The sequence below is a fragment of the Ictidomys tridecemlineatus genome, chromosome 13, assembly GCF_052094955.1.
Source record: "Ictidomys tridecemlineatus isolate mIctTri1 chromosome 13, mIctTri1.hap1, whole genome shotgun sequence".
NCBI classification, from domain to species: domain Eukaryota; kingdom Metazoa; phylum Chordata; class Mammalia; order Rodentia; family Sciuridae; genus Ictidomys; species Ictidomys tridecemlineatus.
The window spans coordinates 70,516,664-70,543,533 of NC_135489.1; positions in this window are offsets into that span (position 1 = coordinate 70,516,664).

A 26,870-nucleotide genomic window follows, 5' to 3' on the forward strand; every position below is an offset into this window, starting at 1 on the left:
CATCTATTGAAGGGCATCTAGGTTGGTTCCACAATCTTGCTATCGTGAATTGTGCTGCTATGAACATCGATGCAGCAGTGTCCCTGTAGCATGCTCTTTTTAAGTCTTTAGGGAATAGACTGAGAAGGGGAATAGCTGGGTCAAATGGTGGTTCCATTCCCAACTTTCCAAGAAATCTCCATACTGCTTTCCAAATTGGCTGCACCATTTTGCAGTCCCACCAACAATGAACAAGTGTACCCTTTTCCCCACATCCTCTCCAGCACTTGTTGTTGTTGGACTTCATGATGGCTGCCAATCTTACTGGAGTGAGATGGTATCTTAGGGTAGTTTTGATTTGCATTTCTCTGACCGCTAGCGATGGTGAGCATTTTTTCATGTACTTGTTGATTGATTGTATGTCCTCCTCTGAGAAGTGTCTGTTCAGGTCCTTGGCCCATTTGTTGATTGGGTTATTTGTTGTCTTATTGTCTAATTTTTTGAGTTCTTTGTATACTCTGGATATTAGGGCTCTATCTGAAGTGTGTGGAGTAAAGATTTGTTCCCAGGATGTAGGCTCCCTGTTTACCTCTCTTATTGTTTCTTTTGCTGAGAAAAAACTTTTTAGTTTGAGTAAGTCCCATTTGTTGATTCTAGCTGTTAACTCTTGTGCTATGGGTGTCCTATTGAGGAATTTGGAGCCTGACCCCACAGTATGTAGATCATAGCCAACTTTTTCTTCTATCAGATGCCGTGTCTCTGATTTAATATCAAGCTCCTTGATCCATTTTGAGTTAACTTTTGTGCATGGTGATAGAAAGGGATTCAGTTTCATTTTGATGCAAATGGATTTCCAATTTTCCCAGCACCATTTGTTGAAGATGCTATCCTTCCTCCATTGCATGCTTTTAGCCCCTTTATCAAATATAAGATAGTTGTAGTTTTGTGGATTGGTTACTGTGTCCTCTATTCTGTACCATTGGTCCACCCGTCTGTTCTGGTACCAGTACCACGCTGATTTTGTTACTATTGCTCTGTAGTATAATTTGAGGTCTGGTATCGCTATACCACCTGATTCACACTTCCTGCTTAGCATTGTTTTTGCTATTCTGGGTCTTTTATTATTCCATATGAATTTCATGATTCTTTTATCTATTTCTATAAGAAATGCAGTTGGGATTTTGATTGGCATTGCATTGAACATATAGAGAACTTTTGGTAGTATCGCCATTTTGATGATGTTGGTTCTGCCTATCCATGAACAGGGTATATTTTTCCATCTTCTAAGGTCTTCTTCTATATCTTTCTTTAGGGTTCTGTAGTTTTCATTGTATAAATCTTTCACCTCTTTTGTTAGGTTGATTCCCAAGTATTTTATTTTTTGGGGGGATATTGTGAATGGAGTAGTTGTCCTCATTTCCGTATCAGAGGATTTGTCGCTGATATACAGGAATGCGTTTGATTTATGCGTGTTGATTTTATACCCTGACACTTTGCTGAATTCATTTATTAGCTCTAATAGTTTCTTTGTAGACTCTTTTGGGTCTGTTAGGTATATAATCATGTCATCAGCAAATAGTGATAATTTAAGTTCTTCTTTTCCTATTTTTATGCCTTTAATTTCTTTCGTCTGTCTAATTGCTCTGGCCAGTGTTTCGAGAACTATGTTGAACAGAAGTGGTGAGAGAGGGCATCCCTGTCTTGTTCTAGATCTTAGAGGGAATGCCTTCAATTTCTCTCCATTCAGAATGATGCTGGCCTGTGGCTTATCATAGATTGCTTTTACAATGTTGAGGTATGATCCTGTTATCCCTAATTTTTCTAGAGTTTTGAACATAAAGGGATGCTGTACTTTGTCGAATGCTTTTTCTGCATCTATTGAGATGATCATGTGGTTCTTATTTTTAAGTCTATTGATGTGGTGAATAACATTTATTGATTTCCTTATATTGAACCAGCCTTGCATCCCAGGGATGAATCCTACTTGATCATGGTGTATAATTTTTTTGATATGTTTTTGAATCCGGTTCGCCAGAATTTTATTGAGGATTTTTGCATCTAGGTTCATTAGAGATATTGGTCTGTAGTTTTCTTTCTTGGAGGTGTCTTTGTCTGGTTTAGGGATTAGTGTGATGTTGGCCTCGTAGAATGTATTTGGAAGTTCTCCCTCTTTTTCTATTTCCTGAAATAGCTTGAAAAGTATTGGTGTTAGTTCCTCTTTAAAGGTTTTGTAAAACTCTGCTGTATACCCATCCGGTCCTGGGCTTTTCTTAGTTGGTAGTCTTTTGATGGTTTCTTCTATTTCCTCTATTGTTATTGGTCTGTTTAGGTTGTCTATATCCTCCTGACTCAATCTGGGCATATGATATGACTTAAGAAATTTATCTGTACCTTCACTATCTTCTATTTTATTAGAGTATAAGGATTCAAAATAATTTCTGATTATCTTCTGTATTTCTGAAGTGTCTGTTGTGATATTGCCTTTTTCATCCCGTATGTTAGTAATTTGGGTTCTCTCTCTTCTTCTCTTCGTTAGCATGGCTAAGGGTCTGTCGATCTTATTTATTTTTTCAAAGAACCAACTTTTAGTTCTGTCTATTTTTTCAATTGTTTCTTTTGTTTCGATTTCATTAATTTCAGCTCTGATTTTAATTATTTCTTGCCTTCTACTCCTATTGCTGTTGTTTTGCTCTTCTTTTTCTAGGATTTTGAGATGAAGTATGAGATCATTTATTTGTTGGTTTTTTCTTTTTTTAAGGAATGAACTCCAAGCAATAAATTTTCCTCTTAGAACTGCTTTCAATGTGTCCCATAGATTCCGATATGTTGTGTCTTTGTTTTCGTTTAACTCTAAGAAGTTTTTAATTTCCTCCTTAATGTCTTCTAAAACCCATTGATCATTCAGTAGCCTATTGTTCATTCTCCAAGTGATGCCTGATTTTTCCTTCCTTCTTTTATCATTGATTTTCAGTTTCATTCCATTATGATCAGACAAGATGCATGGTATTATCTCTACTCCTTTATATTGTCTAAGAGTTGCCCTGTGACATAATATATGATCTATTTTTGTGAAGGATCCATGTGCTGCTGAGAAAAAAGTGTAACTACTTGATGTTGGATGGTATATTCTATATATGTCAATTAAGTCTAGGTTGTTAATTGTGTTGTTGAGTTCTATAGTTTCCTTGTTTAACTTTTGTTTGGAAGATCTGTCCAGTGGTGAGAGAGGTGTGTTAAAGATTATTGTATGGTGGTCTATTAGACTCTTGAACTTGAGAAGGGTTTGCTTGATGAACATAGCTGCACCATTATTTGGGGCATATATATTTATGATTGTTATGTCTTGTTGGTGTATGGTTCCCTTGAGCAGTATGTAGTGTCCCTCTTTATCCCTTTTGATTAACTTTGGCTTGAAATCTATTTTATTAGATATGAGTATGGATACTCCTGCCTGTTTCCGCAGTCCATATGAGTGGTATGATTTTTCCCAACCTTTCACCTTCAGTCTATGTATATCTTTTCCTATCAAATGCGTCTCCTGCAAGCAGCATATTGTTGGGTTTTGTTTTGTGATCCATTCAACTAGCCTGTGTCTCTTAATTGGTGAGTTTAAGCCATTAACATTTAGGGTTATTATTGAGATATGGTTTGTTCTTCCAGCCATATTTGTTTATTGATGATACTAAACCTGGTTTGTTTTCCTCTTTGATTACTTTCCCCCATTTACTGTCCTACTTCCCAATGTTGGTTTTCAACATTATTTTCCACTTCCTCTTCCTGTAATGTTTTGCCAAGGATTTTTTGAAGAGAAGGTTTTCTAGCTGCGAATTCTTTTAACTTTTGTTTATCGTGGAAGGTTTTAATTTCATCTTCCATCCTGAAGCTTAATTTCGCCGGGTACACGATTCTTGGTTGGAACCCATTTTCTTTCAGTGTTTGAAATATGTTATTCCAGGATCTTCTAGCTTTCAGCGTCTGTGTTGAGAGATCCGCTGTTATCCTAATTGGTTTACCCCTAAATGTAATCTGCTTCCTTTCTCTTGTAGCTTTTAAAATTCTTTCCTTATTCTGTATATTGGACATCTTCATTATAATATGTCTAGGTGTGGATCTCTTATGGTTTTGCACATTCGGAGTCCTGTAGGCTTCTAGGATTTGGGATTCTGTCTCATTCCTCAAGTCTGGGAAGTTTTCTCGTATTATTTCATTGAATAGATTATTTATTCCTTTGGTTTGGAGCTCTGTGCCTTCCTGTATCCCAATGACCCTTAAATTTGGTCTTTTGATATTGTCCCATAATTCTTGGATGTTCTGCTCATGGTTTCTTAGCAGTCTTGCTGAGCTGTCTATGTTCTTTTCCAGTTGAAAAACTTTGTCTTCATTGTCTGATGTTCTATCTTCTAAGTGATCTACTCTGCTGGTAGTATTCTCAATTGAGTTTTTAAGTTGGTTTATTGCTTCCTGCATTTCTAGGATTTCAATTTGTTTGTTTTTTATTACCTCTATCTCCCTGTGAAATTGATCTTTTACTTCCTGGATTTGTTTGTCAATGTGATCTTTCATTGTCTGATTTTGCTGTCTCATGTCTTCCTTGAGACTCCAGATCATCTGAAGCATATATATCCTGAACTCTTTCTCTGATATTCCCTCTGTTGCAGCTATTGCCTCTTCTAAAGTTGAGTTGACCTGCATTGCTTGTGGTCCTTTCTTTCCTTGTCTTTTCATACTGCCGCGTGGTTAAGAGCCGGGTGGGTGGGGCAGCCGTTCGCAGAGCGAGAGATGGACCTCCCGTGAGAGCCCGGATGGTGGAGGGCACCTGCCCGTTGGGCGGGGCGGGCCGCGCAGCTCCAGGTGCCAGCCGCTAGCCAAAGTGGGTCCTGGCTGCGGGACTAAACTCTTGCACCCGCCGTGGAGCCGCCTGTGGAGCCGGGTAACTGTGGCCGAGTGGTTAATAGCCAGGCGTGTGGAGCAGCAGCTCACTGAGGGAGAGATGGGCCTCCTGTGGTAGCCCAGATGGTGAAGGGCACCTGCCGGTTTGGGCCGCGCAGCTCCAGGTGCCAGCCCCTTGCAGAACCGGGTGCTGGCTGCAGAACTAAACTCCTGCCCCCGCCGTGGAGCCACCTGAGGAGCCAGGAAGCTGCGGCCACGTGGTCAAGAACCAGGCAGGTGGGTGGATCAGCCTCTCGCTGAGCGAGAGATGGGCCTCCCTTGCGAGCCCGGATGGTGAAGAATGCCTGCCGGGTCGGGCAGAGCGACCAGCCGCCGGGTGCTGGCCGCTTGCCGTAGCGGGTGCTGGCTACGGGTCTAAACACCTGCACCCGCCGTGGATCTGCCTGTGGAGCCGGGTAACTGCGGCCGCGTGGTTAAGAGCCAGGCATATGGAACAGCAGCTCGCTGAGGGAGAGATGGGCCTCCTGTGATAGCCCAGATGGTGAAGGGCACCTGCCGGTTTGGGCCGTGCAGCTCCAGGTGCCAGCCCCTTGCAGAACCGGGTGCTGGTTGCAGAACTAAACTCCTGCACCCGCAGTGGAGCCGCCTGGCGAGCCAGGAAGCTGCGGCCGCGTGGTCAAGAGCCAGGCAGGTGGGTGGAGCAGCCTCTCGCTGAGCGAGAGATGGGCCCCCCGTGTGAGCCCGGATGGTGAAGAATGCCTGCCGGTTCGGGCAGAGCGACCAGCCGCCGAGTGCTAGCCGCTTGCAGTAGCTGGGTGCTGGCTGCGGGTCTAAACACCTACACCCGCCGTGAAGCCGCCTGTGGAGCCGGGTAACTGTGGCCGCGTGGTTAAGAGCCAGGCATATGGAACAGCAGCTCACTGAGGGAGAGATGGGCCTCCTGTGATAGCCCAGATGGTGAAGGGCACCTGCCGGTTTGGGCCGTGCAGCTCCAGGTGCCAGCCCCTTGCAGAACCGGGTGCTGGCTGCAGAACTAAACTCCTGCACCCGCAGTGGAGCCGCCTGGCGAGCCAGGAAGCTGCGGCCGCGTGGTCAAGAGCCAGGCAGGTGGGTGGAGCAGCCTCTCGCTGAGCGAGAGATGGGCCTCCCTTGCGAGCCCGGATGGTGAAGAATGCCTGCTGGTTCGGGCAGAGCGACCAGCCGCCGAGTGCTAGCCGCTTGCAGTAGCTGGGTGCTGGCTGCGGGTCTAAACACCTACACCCGCCGTGAAGCCGCCTGTGGAGCCAGGACGCTGCGGCCGCCTGGTCAAGAGCCAGGCAGGTGGGTGGGGCAGCCTCTCGCTGAGCGAGATGGGCCTCCGGTGCGAGCCTGGATGGTGAAGGGCGCCTGCCGGTTCGGGCGGGGCGGGCCGGCTGCCGGGTGCCGGCCGCTTGCGTTAGGGGGTGCTGGCTTGGGGACTAAACACCTGCACCCGCCGTGGAGCTGCCTGTGGAGGCTGTGTGGTCTAGAGCCAGGCAGGTGGGTGGGGCAGCCGCACGCTGAGCCAGAGATAGGCTTCCTGTGAGAGCCGCTTGCAGGAGCGGCTGATGGCTGCAGTACTGTACCTCTGTGCCCGCGTGGCCAGCCAAGATCCACTTCTCTGGGACAAACTGTCACTTCCAATAAACCTACCAGATCTCGGCTGCTCTCCTCTTAAGGGAATTTTGTTAGAAGTTCCTCCGTAGGTAGGTTGGGGCTGTTGCAGTGGGTCGTTCTGGTCCCGTTAAAGTGGAGACATTGGAATTGCTGCTTCCTCGCCGGCCGCCATGATGGATCTCTGTTTATTTCTTTATTTTATTTTCAGACCGGGTCTTGTTATATTACTGAGGCTGGGTCTCCAACTTGCGATCCTCCTTCCTCAGCCTCCCGAGTCACTGGGATTACAGGTGTAGCTTGTCTTGTCTTTATAACTCCTCAGGATTCTGCCTCTGTCTAGGTGGGATTATTTAGGACTGCTTATGTGTTCTTTTCATGAAAAGGCTGTTTTGTAAAAATCCCATAATTCATCCTTAAACTGGCATGTGGTTCAAAGGTCTGGTCATGTGTGGTAACCCACTTTGTTTTATATCCCTGTATTTTTGAAGATAATCAATAGTAAATACACATTTAAAGTAAGGTGGCTTTTCTAGCCCTACCCCCCCACCCCAGTCACAGCATTATTGATGTTTGTGATCTGATTATCTGTGGGGGTATGTTCCTAAGAGGTTGCTAAGTGTCAGAAGTCCTCATCTCCTCTTCCCTTTTTTTTTTTTTTTAATTTTTAGGATCAATTTATGAATAGAATATGTGTGTAAGTTTTTAGTAGAACAAGAAATGGGGGGGTGGAAAGAAAAAAATAACCATGCTCTCATTGTTTTCCTTAATTAATTAATTATATTTGGTGCTTGGTTTTACCACTGAACTATCTTTTTATTGTGATCCTCCTGCCCAGTCTTCCGAGTCCCAGGGAATATAGTCATGCTTCACTGTGCTTGGCTTATTTACGTGTATAGTTCTTTGCTGCATATTTTATCTCACCCACTGTGTAACCACTACTGAAATCAAGGTTCTGAGTGATTCCATCACCACCATCCCTCTTTCTACTCTGTTGCAGTCACACCTCCCCTCTTTCTACTCCCTCCCCGTCCTGGCATCCACTAATCTGTTCTACCTGTCTATAATTTTGCTATTTTGAGGATAGTGCATGCGTGGGATCATATAGTGAATGACTTCTGAGATTGACTTTTTGTGTGCATGTATGTAGTACAGGGGATTGAAACCTGAAGCATTCTATCACTGAGCTACATCCCCACTCCTTTTTATTTCATTTTGAGATAAGGGCTTGCTACATTGTCCAGGCCAACGTTGAATTCGAGATCTTCCTGCCTCAGCCTCCTGAGTAGCTGGTATTACAGGTGTGGGCCACTGCATCTGGAGAGACAGAAAAGTTTTTTTTTTTTTTTTTTTGTACCTCGGATTGAACCCAGGGATACTTAACCACGGAGGCACATCCTGAGCTCAATTTTTATATTTAATTTAGAGACAGGGTCTCACCGAGTTGATTAGGGCCTCGATAAGTTGCAGAGGCTGGCTTTGAACTTGAGATCCTCCTCCTGCCTCAGCCTTCCAAGTTGCTAGTCAGCACTTTTTGATTGTCACAACACTCCTCCTCCTCTCTATCTCTGTTGAGTGTACCAGTAATCTGCAAGCTTCTTTGCGGAATAGGTCTTCATGGTGTGGATATAGTACCATTTTTCAACCTTTCACCTTTTGAGCGAAACTTTGGTTGTTTCTACTTCCTTCCTGCTCCGAAGTCAGTTTTTAACAGCGTTATATAGGTTTTTGAGTGGACATAAGAGATTTCACTTCTCTGGGATAAATGCCCAGGAATATAATTGCTGGGCCATACGGTGAGTGTATATTTAGTTTTTTTTGTTTGTTTGTTTGTTTTAAGAAACTTTCAGACTCTCTTTCAATGTTTTTTACTGTTCTAAATTCCCAATATATCAGAATTTTCTTACTTTAGCTATTCTTTTTTTTTCTTGGTTCCCAGAATTGAACCCCGGTGCACTTAACCACTGAGCCACATCCCCAGCCCTTTTTGAAAATATAATATTTAGAGGCAGGGTCTCGCTAAGTTGCTGAGGCTGGCTTTGATCTCCTTCCTGCCTCTGCCTCCAGAGCTGCTGAGATTACAGGTGTGTGTCACTGAGCCTTGCAGATTTTAGCCATTCTGGTCACTTTTATAGATAATTCAGGGTGGTCCCAGTTTGTATTTCCCTGAGGTTAATATTCTTGCTTATCCCCATTGCTCACTTTCTTATTGGATTGTTTATTAATTTATTTTTTTACTGTTGAGTTTTGAGAGCTCTCTGTACACTCTAGATGGCAGTCACCTGTCAGATACATTTTTTTTTCTGTTTCTCCTCCACCAAGGCCCTTCACAGAGCAAAAGCTCTAACTTTTGATAAAGTCCTCTTTATTAATTTTGCCTCTTCTGCTCATGCTTTATTTGTCGGGGGAGAGGGGGGAGCGGTTGGGGGGATGATGGGGGCCAGCACAGGGGATCAAATCCCCAAACTCTTTCCTAAGCCCCAGGTCCAGATTTATTTTCCTATTTTATTTCCTAGAAGTTTTATATTTTGCATCTGTATTTATGATCCATTTTGAATTCACTTTTGTATAAAGTTTAAGGATTAGGTGGAGATCCACCCCACTATCCCTGTTTGTTTTTGTTTTGGATTTTGTTTTGCCTATGGATCAGCCAATTGTTCCAGAACGGTTTGTTAAAGTTTTTGCACCTCTTTCAAAAATCTTTGTTTTTGGTACCTGAGATTGAACAGGGGTACCTAACCACTAAGCCATATCCCCAGCCCTTTTTATTTTATTTAAAGACAGGGTCTCGCTGAGGTGCTTAGGGTCTCTCTAAGTTTCCTGAGGCTGGCTTTGAACTCCCGATCCTTCTGCCTCAGCCTCCCAGGTTGCTAGGATTACAGGCCTGCACCACTGAGCCCGGCCAGGTCTGAAAATTGGACAGAGTGGTTCCTCCTACTTGGCTCTTCCCTTTTGATGGTATTCCCCCCGCCAACCCCCCCCACCCCAAGTTTTAGCTGGGAATGACTCTCTTCCTGTAAATGACCTCAGGGCCCTTTGATGTCGCACTTTTCCTGATGGCCAATTCCAAAGGATTAGCAATGTCTGCTTATCATCTGTTGCATTTCATTCTTTTTCTGGAATCCAATTTTGAGCCACATGGAGAAGACAAGACCCAGTTCAGTGGGAGACCTCTCTGATCCTTGAGTCCTACCTACTCAGAGTTTAGAAGAGGCCCATGGTGTCCACAGTGCTTGGTGTTTGACTTACAGACTTTAAACAAGGCACCGGCAAGTGGTAGCTGGAGAAGAGCCAGAAGTTTCTGACTGCTTTGGAGAGGAGCAGAGAAGGCGTCTTTGCCGCACTTTTAATTTAACCTCTCTGGTTTAAGCATTTCCCATGAATCATCTTCCTGCATGACCCTGTAACATAAATCTGCGTGGAGCTGCAATGCTTATCTTCAGACTTCAGTCAGATCTCATTATGGTGGTTGGTGTGCTGTGGCTCTCTCTTCTGAGCCTCTGCTTACCCTGCTGGCTGCTTGTTTACCGTGTCTTTCAAGTGCAAGGGTCTCTCCATTGTTAACTGCGTGGGATCTTTCTCAGCTCGAATAGAGGTGTGTATGGGATCATGACTGAACATGTTCCTTGTTCAGAATGTTTCTAAAGCAATGGGGCAAATCATTCAGGAGAAAACAACACATCAAACCTCATTGGTATTGAGAGTTTTTATAATGGAAATGTACGGCCCCTTAATGGATGCCAAAAAATAGATGCTATTAAATAGAACGGTAAGGGGACACTTTCCTACTTAGGGTTTATGAGGTACAGTCAAGGTCATTTTATAATCCATTCATTCCTGCTGTAGCACACTGTCTACTCCAGTGTCTGTTCTAAATTGCCTGTTTTGATGCCTGAAGTTTCCCCTGTGAGGATTATTATTATGGTATGTTTGCATCCCTGGAAATCTTGTTAGGTTGACAGTTGACCTGGGTTCATGATACAGTAAGCGGTTCCTACCTGAGATTGGACTATTGAATTTACTTTTAATTTTATGTAGCCTTTTTAATTTTTTCTCTTTTTTTTAAATGTGCAGATGTTTGGAATGGAAGCGTGGAGAGGGATAGGCCTATTTTGGGAGAATGGTGGCAGTCCCTAACCTTGAAAAATCATGATTTAAAAAAAGTTAAAAACACGGCTTTTATACAAATAAAACAAATACATATCAAATTCAAATCATTAATAAAGAAAATATTAATATGATAAATCTGGCTAAAAGGGCATTTTAAACAACTGGCTGTCTATAGGCTAAAAAGGAATACTGGGATGTGATTAATAGATTCTATCCAACACTGGTTAATGTCTATAGGATAATAAACCTATAACCTGTTTTACTTCAAACTGAACTTAAATCTACACATTAATCTATATCTTTATCAAGTCTTGTTTTTAATCATAGTGCACAGCAAATCAAACAAAGTCATGTTCTCGGGGGTAATTAAATAATTTTGGGGTAAGCTTGTACAGTTCTGACCCAAATGGCATTGAAAGGGCATGCTTTATTCTCTTTATGTTATTTCCAATTTTGGGACACCCCCCCACCCCCATCAGCGGTTTGTGAAGCTTCAAGGCAATAGCAAATGTCTGGATTTGACCGACTTCACCATTTGCCTTTGGCTGGTACTGAAGGCTGGTCTACCTGTCTGCAGGGTGAAAGTCTGTCCAATCATGGAGCTGACCCATTTGTGAATTTTTTTTCTCCTTCTCTGTTGACACTTAGCAAGTTCAGTCTCAGGCTTCATCACTTTGTTCATCTTCATGAGTACTTTATGCCCCTCCTAGTTGCTGAGAGTGCTGGTACCCAAGACTGGGCTACTGGAGAAGACTGAATTCTAGAAACATCCCTCAGGGTCTTTGCCATCTTGGGCTCAGCCTTGTGTGGACATGCCTCTGCCACCCACGACCTCTGTGACCCAGCCCGTCTCTCCAAATTGCCTAAGATGGGCCCGGCACTGGTGCTTATTTTGAAGGGATAACGTGAGGATTAAAGGATTAAAATTAGTATTAAAAGTCCTGCTTAGACAGAGAAAGCTTTCAGTTATGATCATCTCTGAGAGCTCTGGCCTGTTATTTTGATCTCTAAAGGAGCATGGATGTATACTCTAGATTACTCAGAGGATTGGCAGAAGTCAGCAGGGGAGGGGACAACTGCTGATAACTGGAGTCCCCTTTGGGCAGAGAATCTTGCATGCAGGGTGATAGGGAAGGAGAATGGGAAGGTGGCCCACCCCTGGGGCATTTGAGGCGGTTGTCACCTTGTGTTGCAGAATGGCTCCCTATGAAGACTCAATGAGGCTTCGTATGAATTCTCATGTGTTCTTTCCCCTGTGTAAATGTGGACAACTGATAGACATAAAAAATGTGCCAGGTTTGTGGGTGCCCTGTAGTTGGCTTGAGCTTGCTCCATTTGCTCTGGGTCGATTCAACAAAAAGAAACATACATTATTTAACTCAGATCATGTCAGACCTTGAGTGACTGTAAGAGTCATTTCCCCAGTATCCTGCTGTGGAGACAAGGATGTGAATTTGGGCAGAATCTTCTGTCCCATTAGTGGTGAAAGTTAGTCCCACTGTTTTTTTATTTTTAATTTTTTTTAAGTTTTGGATGACTGTTACTAGGAAAGTTAAAAGCATCTATGTGACTCAATCATGTTAATTTCTTTGGAGAGTACTAGGGGGAAAAAAAGGTGGAGGAAAGAACCCACCATTATCTAACATGTCTAAAAGGTACAGAGCTGTGAAAGCCACATGTTTTTATGGAAATGAGCTTTACTCTTACACATCCTTCCATGGGGGGTGGGTTATAAAGGTTGGCACAGACTCATTTTTGGACAGTTTGCCATGCATTTAACAAATGAGACTATTGATTATTGGAATAGAGGAGGGGAATGCACCCAAATCAGAACAGTGTTTATGGTTATTTTTATTTTCTCATTTATGCTTTTTATGTACTCTTGTCTATTTAATGTACTCTGCTCATTAATGTACTTTGCCTAATGTGCTCCTATCATGAATATTTATTGCTTTTATAATCAGAAAAAGCAATAAATGCTCTTAAAAAAAGTGCTTATCATGGAAATGACTAGATGTGTGATAATATGATTATTGATCAGTTCCACCGCCCCAAGAGTGTTGCCAGCAAATAATGATTCACTATTTCATTTGCTCCAGAAAAATGATAGTGCATCTTGCTTTGTTCCTTAGATATGTTTGCCAGGGTCTTCCTGAGGTTTGCGGTGATTTCTTTTGCAGAATGGGATTGAGACCATCACAGAGTGACATCTGAGTAGCTGGTGCCACCCCTGGGTAGCCTGCCCGCGGGGGATGCCATCTGTTGTGGCAGAGCCAGTCCGTTCTGCTGGGCGGAAGCCTGCCAACTGTTGATGCCACAGTGTCCTAGCTGTTGTATTTTTACACTAACTGTTATTAGTCATGCAGACCTTTATAGTTCAAACCAGGCCACATCTGCTGCGAATTCTGTGACCTTCAAAACCCAGACCAAGAAGAAAGGCAGAGACAAACTTTTTTTTTTTAATCTCCAGGCTTTCGGCAAACAAGTCATATAACAGGGCTTATTAAAAAATATTTTCAAAGATTTTCCCTTTCTTTGTCTTCCCTACATTGTCAATGACTTGAGCCAATGAATATTGCTTGGAATGTGGTTTGTGGACTACTTGTGTCCGATCAGAAGTTTGTTAGAAAATGTACTCTGGAGCCTCAAGAGAAATTTTATTTCTATTCTGGTTCTTGCTACGTTGCCGAGACTGACCTTGAACTTGGGATCCTTCTGCTTCAGCCTCCCGAGTAGGTGTGATTACAGGGGTGCACCATTGCACCTAGCTGCCAGTAGCACTTTATACTAGTCATTTGGGTATTTGGGACTCTGTGCCCATAAGAACTTTCTCTGAGAACGAGACATAAAGGTATAAAGTTGAAAATGAGATGTGCAGTCATGTGTGAATTGGGCACCCCCCAGAAATGCTTGGTCTTATTAGAAGGTTTGCTGTGGCCAGGGCTGGTGATGCACACCTGTCACACCTATAATTCCAATCACTTGGGAGGCTGAGCCAGGAGGATCGCAGGGTCCAGAAGGCCTGGGAAATTTAGTGGGACTCTCTCTCAAAGCAAAAAGTAAAAAGTGGATGGGACGTTGCTCAGTGGTAGAACACCCCTGGGTTAAAAAACAAATCTTCTTTTTTTTTTTTGCTTGTGTTTGCATATCACATAATGGAGAAAGTAAGTTTAAAATTTAGGGTAAAGATCCTAAAAATCATGTTACCTGGGAGGTGCTCATGGTCATTGCTTGGAGCACTATATTTCTGGGTTGGACATATCGATCTGTTTGGTTATGCTTTTGAGAAATAGTAGTGTGTAGTACTGGCATGGTGGTGTGTGCCAGTAATCCCAGCAACTTGGAGGCTGAGGCAGGAGAAACATGAGTTCAAAGACAGCCTCCGAAACTTACTGAGGACTAAGCAATGTAGTGAGAATCTGTCTCAAAATAAAACATAAAAAGGGATGGGGATGGGCTTCAGGGTTAAGTGCCTCTGGGTTCCATCCCTGGTGCCCCCCCCCAAAAAAAATGTATGTGTGGGGGAAGGAAATAGTAATATCTAAATTGGAATTTTTTATTTACTGTGTGCCCCCTTAACTTGGCTCCCTCTGAAAAACTACAGAAACCTTTCCTATTGTTCCCGTATTCTTCAAGACCTATAGAGCTCCTGATGGATTTATAACCCTTACGTTTCAGATGCTAACCCAGTGATAGACCAGGGACCATTTGGCTACATAAAATTCTTCCCACTCTTATGAATTCACAGTCTCTTAAATAGCAAAAGAGCAGAAATTGAGTTCTCCTAATTTGTGGAAATAGAGTAAGTGGAAAGAAAGAGTTTGACAAAAGAGCTGTTTTCTAGGGCAGAAACACAAGTAGCAAGTATGTCACCAACCTGTGGCATTGCTAGCTGGCTTCCCTGGTGCCACTCCAGGAATTAGAGCAACAGGTTTTTAGACACATTAGATTAGGAAAGGGTGGTTTCTTTCTTCCACTGCTTTCCTAACTTTTTTTCTAGTGCTTTCCAATAGAAACCTAATGTGAACAAGCTGCACAGATGTGTTTAACTTTTCTTTTCTTTCTTTATTTTTTATTTTTATAGTAGGGATTGAACCCAGGGATGCTCAACCACTGAGCCACACCCCCCACCACCTTTTTTTTAAAAATTTTGGGGCCGGGTCTCACTAGGTTACTGAGGCTGGCTTTGAACTTGGGATCCTCCTGCCTCAGCCTTCTAAGCTTCTGGGATTATAGTGCTACCACCACCAGCTGCTTTTAACTTTCCTTGCAGCAGTCATAAAAAAGTAAAAAGAAACAGATGAAATTAATAATTTATTTTATGTGATCCAGTATATATATATCTCCAAAATACCACTTTAACATATAATCAAAATGAAACTTTGTAGGGACATTTCGCCTCCTTTCCTTGCTTAGTTTCGCGTGTTTTCTTAAGCCCTTGTGGCCAGGGGTTCTGTGTGGGATGATGGGGTACTAGAGACTCCTCTCATCTCCAGGTCTCAGTGACTGTGTGAACATCTACCAGTGTGGAATATTCCCTTCCTGAGTCTTGTGTTCTCTGCAGTTATTTTATATTGTCATGCCTCCTGTGTCAGTTGTGGTGTTAGAATTCTCTTTGTGTGCCTTGTAATAATTTGCAGGAATTATCACTTTTATTAAAGTATCTTTTGGTGCAACTAGAGAGACTTTACTGTGTGAAATCACTTAAAAGGATGATCAAAAGCACATTCTGTTTCTTCTGGGACATAGGGTTGGGCATCTAAGTGCCTTAGTGGAATCCTTGAGACAGAATATGTCACATTAGTATCATCCAGGAGCTTTCTGGTTTAAAGGTCACTTTGTTACATTTGGTCTGAATATGTTGTTTTGGAATTTTGTGTTTAGGTCTTTGTGTATGTTTATTTGAAAAAAAATCCCTAGATCTATACCATTCATAGTGGAGCATCAGTGGAGATTTATTTTCTTTTCTCTATCAGTATAGTATCTGGGTTTGAATTCCTTTTGCATACAAAGTGCTCTGGCAAGGGACTTAGATCTTGGTTGCCTTTTTCTTTTTTTTTTTTTTTTTTTTTTGGTACTTCGGATTGAACCCAGGGGCACTTAACCACTGAGCCTCATCCCCAGCCTTTTTTATATTTATTTTAAGACAAGGTCTTGCTAAATTGCCTAGGGCCTCCTACATTGCTGAGGCTGTCTTTGAACTCTAATCCTCCTGCCTCAGCCTCCAGAGCTGCTGGAATCACAAGTGGGCACCACTTTGACCTGTGTTTGCCAGGTTTTGAACCTGGGAGTGACATTCTGCTGATGTCAGCCTGAGGTCATTTAGTTAAAGGAATCCTAGCACTGTCCCTCCTGTTCCATAGTAATTGCAAAAGAAATCTTATTTGTTCCTGGCATCTTTATTAATTTTAGAAATTTAAGCAGTGTATGCAAGAGAAATTTTAGGAATAGATATACTTCTTTGACATTGAGATGGAGTTTAAAAAAAAAAAATCTGTATTTCTTCCCCAAACATATGTTAAAAAAACCTTCCTTCTGGCCCAGTATCTTCAATCCCATTTCTCTGTTCCTTCCACTGTTTTATGCTGGAATTGAGTATCTCTTCATTTTGGGTGGATTATTTTAATAAGAACTTCCTGGTTAGAGTATCACCTTTAAAAAATAAAAGTTCCCCAATACATTTCTCCCACTGTGTTTTCTTTTTCTTGCTTTTTCTATAGCACTAATTCCAGAATAAACCTCAGATATCATCCAGGGCCTCTACAAGATCTAAAATCAGCAGAAGGTTTTCTCCAGTTTTGGGTTCCATTGTGTTAAACAACAAAGGATGGATTAACCAAACTTTGAACACAACAGCAGGAAAGAACAACCCCAGGGTTTCTTTTGCTTCTAGTACCTCCCTGGCTCTTCACTTAATACTCCCTTGCCGATTATGCAGAGGTGATATTTAAGAGCCCATCTGTTGAATAGACCTTTGTAAGTAATATTGAACTGAAACTTTCAATTTTGGAGTCGAACTTTCTAAAGTCATAAAACAGCTTTTCCATTTGACTCTTGATGGGTCTTGTAATGTAATTGGTCCGAGCCTGAGAAGATTTTAGAAGAAGCAGAACCAGGGAAGGAGAAAGAACAAACCTTGCTTATTTAATTGCTGCCCTTTCTTCATCAGGAAAAGGACGTTTGGTGTAATAGCCCTTTTTCTAAAAATGAAGAATTTCCATCCCCCCTTATAATTATTTAAGAAATTGCTTTTAGAGCTATCTAAATAGATTTAGAGATAAGTGCTTTAGCCATCTTGATGTGATCTGGTGAAAATTTTTATGTGGTTAGGATTTTTTAATTAAATCATTTTATTTATGATCGTAATAGCCCTCTTAAATTATTTTCCTCGAGACTTGTATTGTGTTATTTCAAGATAATAACTCCTCTTCAAGCAAAGCAAAAAAAAAATGCAAGATATTTCTTCTGAGGATTTCTTTGCTGCAATTGAAGAGAACAAAGCCCACCTCATTCTTGCTGGAATGGAAGCAAATCTAACACTTAATAAAAATGGAGATAACAAAAAATGAACTTGTAGCCCTGGGATATTCTGGCTAGTAGCAATAACGTGGTTGCCTGGGCAATACTAACCCAGTTCCCTGGGTTATTATTATTTTTCTTTTAAACGCCAGCGACAGGTGTCAGGCATTGAATCAAAGAAGGCCATCCCCTGGCCTGTTTTTCAGGGTTTCAGGAGGCAGAGAATCCTCCAGAGGGACTCCAAAGGAAGGAGGAAGCAGCCTCTTTGGTCATTTATCTCCCTATCAGTGCCTAGCATGTTTATCCCTGGGTGTATTTGCATGATTATAGATAATCTTCAACAGTTGCTAAAGACAAATCTTCATCATTGTGTAGAGATGAATTACCTTTGATTTCATTTATCAATTGGCCTTTGTCTAAGTTGCCTTCTGTTCCAGTTGCTCACCACTACTGTGGGAGACTTTTTGTTTTCTTCTTCTCCAGAGCCATTTCTGGGAGAGCTGGGATTGAGGCCATGCTTTCATTCCTGCTTAAACATAAAATGGGTTTTTAAAATATCTCCCTCTAGGGTCCCTCTGAAATACAGCAAATCAGTTCCTTTCCAAGGATCATACAGACAGGCGCTTATTATCATCATTATTTTTTTACATGATCTTGCAGATATGTAGTTTTATGCAGTAGGTAGCTCTGACAGAATATAGTGAGAAAGATCATTCTTGCTTCTTTCTTTTCCTTATTGTATTTGTAAATAATTGTATCTGCTTTGACTCTCATAACTGCTATCTTTTAAATTGCTATTGCATAAGCAACCCCTCACCCCTTCTGGAGAACTGAACCGAGGGATGCTGTACCACAGAGCTACAGCCTAGGGTCTTGCCAAGTTGCACAAGCTCATCTTTGAACTTGTGATCCTCTTGACTCAGCCTCCTGACTCACTGGGATTATAGGCACGTGCCACTGCACCTGGGAACTCATTTCTAGATGGTTCTTAATTCAAGTGAAAATGGTCAAAGTGATGTCCGTAGAAAACAACAGAAAATGTACATATTAGGGTAAAATGTTTGCTCTCCAACATTTAGCTTCTGGGAGAATGTCTCCGACTTGCTGTGCACAAGTGCAAGAACACACTTAGTGAATTTTCTGTCCTGACCCCCCTCTTCCCAGGGGGCTAGGGAGATCAGCTTTAGCTTTGACTCCCACCAGCTTTCCTCCAATATGTTCCCTGCACTTCAGAGTCATGTTTTAAAAGCATACATGGGTAAAAATGCTCTAAAATTAGATTATGGTAATGGTTGCACAACTCCATAATTACACTAAAACCCATTATATCTCAATACAGCTGTTTTGAAGGATATGATACATGAGACCACATTGGCTGCCACCATTGAGCTCCCCAGTCTCCCCTGAGGTCCTGGGGGATCCTGCCCTTCTTCTTCCTCTATTTCCCCCTACTAGCTCCCCAGCTGAGAAGCTTCCACCAGACCAGCCTCCTTAGGCCACATTTTACTCCGTTTTTACATCCTTATGTAGGCTGTTCCCCAGTCCACCCTCCCTCCCTGCCTGTGCCCTCCACTAAAACATCTCCTTCCCTGATCATTCTCTCCAATTATATTCCTCCCCCACCTGTGCCATTTGTTTCATTCCATTTTTGCATTCTGTTCACCAGGTTTATAAGTTAAGGCCCTAGAGGGCAGGCAGGAGGGTGTGTAAGTAGATATGGATAGACGCTCCATACAGTAGCATACTACCATGGAGAGATCCCAGACTCCACAGAAACTCTCTTTAACTAAGTGTGGAGGGAGAATAGAAACTTGTTGACCAGTCATCCATATGTCTGGGGAATAGTCAGTCTCCTGAATGACTGGCCAGACAGAATTTAGAGAATGTCTCCAACCTAGCCCTGGAGGTCACAGGTCTCAAAATTGATTAGATGGATGTATGGAGTGCCTTCTGTATTTGATCCTCAAATGTAGGGCCTGGGCTTTTACCTACAATTTACCATGGTTGGGGATTATCTCTGTAGATATTTGTGTTATTGTGAAAGTTACTGTCTTTGTTTTCTGTTGCTATAACTGAATACCACAGACTGGGTGGTTTATAAAGAATAGAAGTTTATTTAACTTACTTAGTGGAGGCTGGAAAGCTCAAAGACATGGCCCTGGCATCTGGTGAGGGTCACCTTGATTTGTAACACGGTGGAAGGGCCTCACGTGGTAAGACACAGAGCAAGTGTGCCAGACACAACTGGCTTTTATAATAAAGTCACTCCTCCCTAACCCGTTAATGAGTTAATCTGTCCATGATGGTAGAGCCTCCTGACCCAGTCACTTCCCACAGGTGCTACTTCCCAGCTCCGAATACCACTAATGAATAGATCGGGGTCTTACGGCTCCAAAACATGAAATTCGGGGGACATTTTCCAAACCATTGCACTTACCTGCTCCGAGTTCTGGAGCTGTGAATCACCTGCTTGGTGATGTTGTATTTTGGTCGAGTTGGTGGATGTGGTGAGGTAAGCAAATGGTTGCCCAGCCACTTTTAAGTAGGATTTGTCTACTCTTTGTCCTTTTAAAAAATACTGATTGCATTTCAATATTTCACATAAAATGTGTGTGTGTATATGTGTTGACTGGACTCTATAAAATGCTCAAATTAATGTTCATTTCTTTCTTTTTTTTAAATTTTAACATTTATTTATTTTTTCTTAGTTCTTGACGAACACAACATCTTTGTTGGTATGTGGTGCTGCTGAGAATTGAACCCGGGCCGCACGCATGCTAGGCGAGCGCGCTACCGCTTGAGCCACATCCCCAGCCCCCTAATGTTCATTTCTTAAGAATAAAAAAAATATACCCGGTAGTCAGTTACACATTTTATGCAAAAGAATATGAAAGATGAGAATTTGTTAATCCATATATCACTTTTGTATTCCTTCCCCAAGTTTTAACAATATGTATTTCCACTTGGTATGGAAGTGGCTTTTTTTTTTTTTTTTTGGTAGACCAATAACCAATAACCAATGTTTGCCTAGTTGTAATTGGAGATCCTCAACAACATGGTAGAAAAAAATCATTCCTTTTAATTTTTTTCCTTCTAGTATTGGTAATTTGCTTTTTTATCTTTGACAATTCCCTTTGGTGTGAGGAGTTGTCTAGACAGCTTCCTTCTTTTGAAATTCTTATATTTTTAGTTGTCTGAGGCTTATGTAGGAACTTACTTGTGATGTTATTTACCTTTGAGCAAGTGGAGTAGCTATTAACTCAAAAGACTTTTTGTGAATGTGAAAAATTCAGTTTTGTGACCAATATCTGTAAGAGGCCAGAGGTGTGGCTCAGTGGTGGAACACTTGCTTATCATGTGTGAGGCCCTGGGTTCCATCCCCAGCAACACACACACACACACACACACACACACACACACACACACACAAATAAAAAGTAAATTTAAAAAGATTGTAATAGTGTTAACTCTACAGTCTGTAGAGTAATATCTACAGTCTGTAAGTAACATATCTTTTCCGAATGTTGTACGTAAACTAGGATTATTGGAAGAATTACATGAGCCGGTGTATTGATTATACTTTTAACAGTACTCAACCCATGAGCAGTAATTGACTTACTAAATAAATCACGATTGTGCCAGGCCACAGGGGCATGCTTAGAGGGCCATAGGTAGACTATTTAAGAAATATAATTGATCAACTGGGACTGGGTGGAGATAGGAGCCAGTTGGAAATTCTTGGCTCTTCTCTACGGAGAAAATTCATGTAGCATTTTGTTGCTAATTGGGAATAAGGTCCAGATCTCCTGTTAAAAAATAGAAGACAAACTGGGCTTGATGATGCATGCCTGTAATCCCAGCGACTGGGGAGGCTGAGGCAGGAAGATTGCAAGTTCAAGGCTAGCCATAGCAACTTAGGCCCTAAGCAAATTTGGGAGACCCTGACTCAAAAAATCAAGAACATAAAAAGGGCTGGGAATGTGGCTAGTGGTTAGGTGCTCCTGGGTTAAATCCCCAGCACCCCCACCCCATACACACTCACAAAAAAAAGAAAATTCCCAAAGATGACATTCGGTTTCTCCCCTGCCTTTTCCTACTTTGGAAATTCTACCTGCTTATACACATACACACACACACACACAGAGGATAAAACATCTGGTGCATGGGTAGGTTCAGTATGGTGGCCATGCAATCTCTGGGCTAGATCCCCCACGTTTTTCAGATGTTGAAAGAGATGCTGCAGTTGTCAAACTGGATGTACCTATCCACAGCCCGGGACATTTCCACAATGCTCTCCATGAACATGCTTCAATTTGTGGATAAATAACAGAATCAAGAGACTTGATTCATTTCAAATCACAGGATAAAAACAGACTGTCTCTGTGTGGGTCTGTCTGTGTGTCTATCTACCTACCTACCTACCTACCTACTTAGAATACTCAGTTGAAACCAAGGGCACTTTACCACAAACTACAGTCGCAGACTTTTTAAAATTTTGAGACTAGGTGTTTTAAGTTGTATAGGTCCTTGCTAACTGGTTGAGGCTGGCCTTAAACTTGGCAATCCTCCTGCCTCAGATGCCCTGGTCCCTTGGATTACAGGTGAGTGCCACTATGCTCGATGGGGTTGTTATATTTCTATGCAATGTTATACAGTTTTTAGAAACTGGGGGCATATTTTTTTTTCTTTTTAAAGATTTTTTCTCTATGAAAGAAAGATATTTTCAGTTTCTTTACAAATATATAATGAGCCCATTCATTATAAATCAATTTTCTAATTGTGCTTTTTCTAGACCTGTTGGAAATGTGTGTGTGTGTGTGTGTGTGTGTGTTTAATTTCATAAATTTTTAAACTATGAGAGTTAATAGCAGAGGGATATATTTTTCTTTTATGGGGGAGGGGTCCCTTTTTAGTTCTTATTTCTTTAAAAAATGGGTTCTACCTTTTTGGGTCTACATTATTTTTTAATAAACTCACAAGAGAAACTCAGTATTTTGCTCTCCCATCTGACAACTCATTTTTACAAGGGCAGTTTGTGTTTCTTTTGCTCCTTGGGATACAACATTGCTGTCTGATTCCTTTTCCCCTTGCCTCTGAGTTTTAGTAATTCATTTTACTTATCTTAAAAACAAAACAAAAAAGAAAGAAAGAAATCATGGCTCTAAATTAGATCTCTTTATCACTTTAGATGATGAAAAAATTTTCTTAGTTGAGACAATAGAGACATTTGAATATGATAAAATTGGCAATCTACTGTAATATTATCTATTGTATTTGAGGTTAACTCAGTATCACAAACAGCTAGGAGGACCGTTTGTAATGCAGTAGTTGTAGAAGAACCCACTTCTTGATCCTACTATTTGGGACACTCACCAAGTACGTTTTTAACACAATTAATTGAAACACAGGCACAAAAGGAAATGAGAGGCTGATTGGAATATTTAATTACTTTTAACTATAATTTGATCCTTTTGCCTATTGTAGGCACAAAAAAGATAAAGATATATTCATTTCAGACTATTGTGTGGGATTTCATGTTCTTAAATGCTCTTTAAAAATTTGGAGAAAATTGTGCTTGAATGCAGATTTTGCCGTCCTTGAGGGATTTTTAATTTGTTTGTTGTATGAGCAGTTATAATAGATATAAACAGCCTGCTTCACTACTTGTTTGCCATTCTGAAAATCTGTATTCCGGACTCGAAAATGAGAGTGCCTATTGCTTATTTTTAGTGGGCTCGTTTTTGGCAGTGACTCTGGAGGAAGAAAGAAAACTCCTGATGTGAGTGTGACCTGTCCATCATCCTAAGTAATTCTACATTCTGGCACAGGGGCCTCAACATTTCTGTGTTCTGCTGTTTTCCGGTTTGGTTTCTGGGAGTTGGATTATTCTGCCCAGCTCTTTATCCCGTGGAATGATCTAGAAGTGGCTATGGGGTGAAGTGGAAATAACTTTATGTATTATTGCTGTAGTTGGCTTTGGGCCCAAGATGACCAGTCAGGTTGTAGAAGGAACTTTGGGATGTTCTGATTATCTGCCTTCACCCATGTATAACCTGTGCCATGGGCCCACTTTTCCCCAAGGAAGACCAAGACAACAGAGATCAAGTGGACGTTGTGGGTCTGTCTGGGATGATGAAGGACTACCGTGAGTGGTTCTTTTGAAATCTTTGGTGGCCTCTTGTCTTCTTTTCTTGGTGGACATCTTGGACTTCTATTCCCATTCCCATATACAAATGCATGTAGAAATGGACCGCCTTTGTCAGAACAAAGTAGGGAATTGTACTCTCTAATTTCCGTTATGGAAGAAAAACGTTTTCCACCCCCATGTAGTGACTTTATTATAATCTAATCTGGACTCAGTGATTCTTTCTTCTTTCTGATGGGAAAACCTAAGAACTGTATGTCAAGAACATTATTTAATATTCCCAAAGGGGCAAGGCTCTTAGATGGAAAAATGTTCCCTGAAAAATATCAAAGAGTTAACACAGCTTGAAGTCCCCCCTAACCCACCCACCCCCAAGTCAAAATATCTGTGAAACACTGAGAACACTGACTACACAGAATTCTCCTGAAGATCCAGTTTAGGCAGATGAGTTACACATCTGCTTTAATATTCCCAGAATAAAAACTTTTATTCTTATATACTATGTCCGGTAGCTGTGGGAAATTACATCATGCACATAGGAAGCAGTTGCGTTGATATCTTCAGTAGTAGGTAACTCTGAGGATATTTTTATAGGAAAGGATTGGGCCTTTGGGGCTGGAAACATTTTTATCTTTTTCGCTTCAAGCTGGAAATGAGGTAGGCTCCGTAGAAGTTCTGAGAGGAGATGGAGTTTCTGAAAACTCCCTGATGAAAATACCTGTCACTCATTTAACTCTCTGCCTAGCAACCAGGTTGACTTAAGATTCCTCTTGCTGAGGGAGATGTAAGCATCCCTGGCTAGTTAATACTATTGGTTTTGAAATCTCCCCTTTCATCTTGTTGGAATTGAGAGACCCAGATTCTCCTGGAGGATGGGAGTGGCTAGAATCTTCCCTGCACATGATTCAATCCTCAAAGGCAACTTTAAGTTCAAAATTCCTTATGCTCTGGTTTGTCACCTCACCAAGGGTGTGTGTGTGTGGTGGGGTGGGGGTGGGGCACAAATAATACTAGAATTGACCACTTTGAAGAGATATACAGCTGTGTATACGTCTCCATATATAACTGTTCTTCCAGTAGGTTGCAATGTTATAATATGATAAAAAGTCCTCCTGGGCCTTCCTTTGACAAATGAATTTAGCTCCATAAACCATAGTGGTTTGGTGCTGTAGAACCTGGTCGAATAACATGTTTGCATAACCCAGTCCTCTCTCCCATGATAACCATAGGCAGATTTACGCTTATTTTCTGTTCTGAAGTGAAGCTACATATTTTCATAAGCATGCTCCATTATTAATTGTGTAATTAAGTTGCTGAAATAAGCAACTATGCAATTTCACATTAAGGTAAGGATTCGTAAAGGCATGCATTTGCATAATTTATTTTTCTGCACAGAAGATATTGAAAAGCAATAGCATGATTCATAGCCATACCATATCATTGCCATCCATTGGCTGTTTGAGCTTAGGAGGGTACAAAGAGTATTAAAATTGATTGAATTTGGTGTGCTGACTCTGTAGCTTTACTTGGGAACCACAGACTGTTTCTATTTGCAAATCTTCTGTTCCTTGCCAATACAATATGAAGTTGTTTAAGATACTCTATATACATTTTGACTGCTTTTCAAATAATAGTTTCTAGAAAATTGTTATTTTTTTTTAGAATCACGTTATTATTAACTGAAGTGCATTGAGGAGAGAGCTTAAAATTTTGTTTTTATTTATGCAGCAATCCAGTAATACATGATGATGTTTTTATTGGGGGTTGGGGTAAGGAATCACACATTACTGACAGATGTAATAAAAGGGAAAACTAAATATAGACACCTTTAATGAATAATTTATGTGTTGAACAAAACAAATCTGGTGCCAAGTGATAGAGTCTTTGGCTACACTGTTCCTTTCTGCATGGCCTCCCTGAGGGTTTGCTTATTAGGTAGTCAGGATTGTTCCTGCTTCAGATCTTTCTGAAGGAGAAGGTGGCGTTTTTGTTATGTATGCACACACATACACATACACATACACATACTGTTACATCCTCTGCCTGCCAGAGTAGTCGCCTTGGACTTTTCTGTCATTCATTCATTCACTCACTATTCATGAACACACAGTATGTGGGGGAGCTTCATTCTGGGGGTGTTTTGGCAGTAGTTCAGGAAACACATGCGCTTTTCCTGGGTCCCTTGAGTCCTTCAGAACCCATGGAATATGGCTTTCAGAAGCAAGTTTTCCTGCCCAAGCTGCCCTGGTTATGTGAAACACACCTTGTACTTCAGTACTTTGAGGGAGAGTGAGCAAGACAAGGGGGACCCATCTCCCTTGGGGTGGCCCTCAGCTCCTCTGTTACTACTTGTCAGCTGGGCTGTGTTTGACATTACCGCAGCTCCTGTTTTGTCCCAAGAGACCCATCTTTAGACGGGCAGTTTCTGTTGCTCAGCTCAGATCCATGTTCCCTATGTCACTTGGAAGGTGACTGCTCATTACGGGTATTGAGTGCATAGGGGAGGATCTTATGGTGTCAACTTCTCTGTTTCTTCAACTGTATATATCTTTGTGGATTTGCTTTTGCATTAATAATTTAGTTTGCTTTGGGAGCTGGTTAAGGGTGGGACCTCAAACCTGATGGCCCCGATGCAAACTTCTTCAAGGCTATTGGGATACAGGTCCTGATCTAAGCAAGGGGCCTGGAGATGTGGGCTCACCTGATTCAGCTGTGGACCTGCCACTGGGCAGCACTGATGCTCCTCCAATACGAGACCTTCCTGGCAGTCTCTGTGTGCCTTGCACTACCCTGATGATCCCAGAGGTTCTGGGAATTGGAGGTAGTGGGGATTATGAGTCTGAGTTCCATCAGAGCATGGGGAGGAATTAATATCCTTGCAGAACACCCCATTCCTTCCTTAATTTCCCACCTGGTTTGTTTGTGAGCTTTCAGGTTAGAACTCTGTTCTTGCTCAGTTTGGAGCCATGTTTTGGTCAGTTCTGCAGCAGGCCAGCTCCCCTGTACTCTGCCAACCCTGCAACAGTGTGAAGCCTTTGGCTGTGAAGTTACAGACCTTGAGGACAAGAGTTGGGAATGTCAAAGATAAGGGTGACCTTAGGCCCAGCTCCCTTGGGACATTTGCTGGTTTTTATCTCTGGCTTCAATGCAGAATCACACAGAGGCAGAAGCAGTTTTTCATTCTCACAGCCCCAGCTACCCAGAAGACTGAGGCAGGAGTTTGGGGCTAGCCTGAGCTACATAGCAACACCCCAAACTGGTGTCTTAGCTCCACCCCAGACCAATTAAATCCAAATTCCAGGGTATAGTTTTGTGTTTTTCCCCCTCCCCTTTTGATATAAGGGATTGAACCCAGGAGTGCTCAACACTGAGTTGCATCCACAGCCCTTTTAAAAAATATTTTTAAAAAATTTGATACAGGGTCTTGCTAAGTTGCTTAGGACCTTGCTAATTTGATGAGGCTGGTGTTGAACCTGGGATCCTTCTGTTTCAGCCACCACACCTGGCTTTTTTGGTTAAAAGCAGTTCAAACCACTATTCTAAAAATGGCCCTTTATGAATGGAGAAATTGGCAATCAGAAGTTGAAGCAACTGT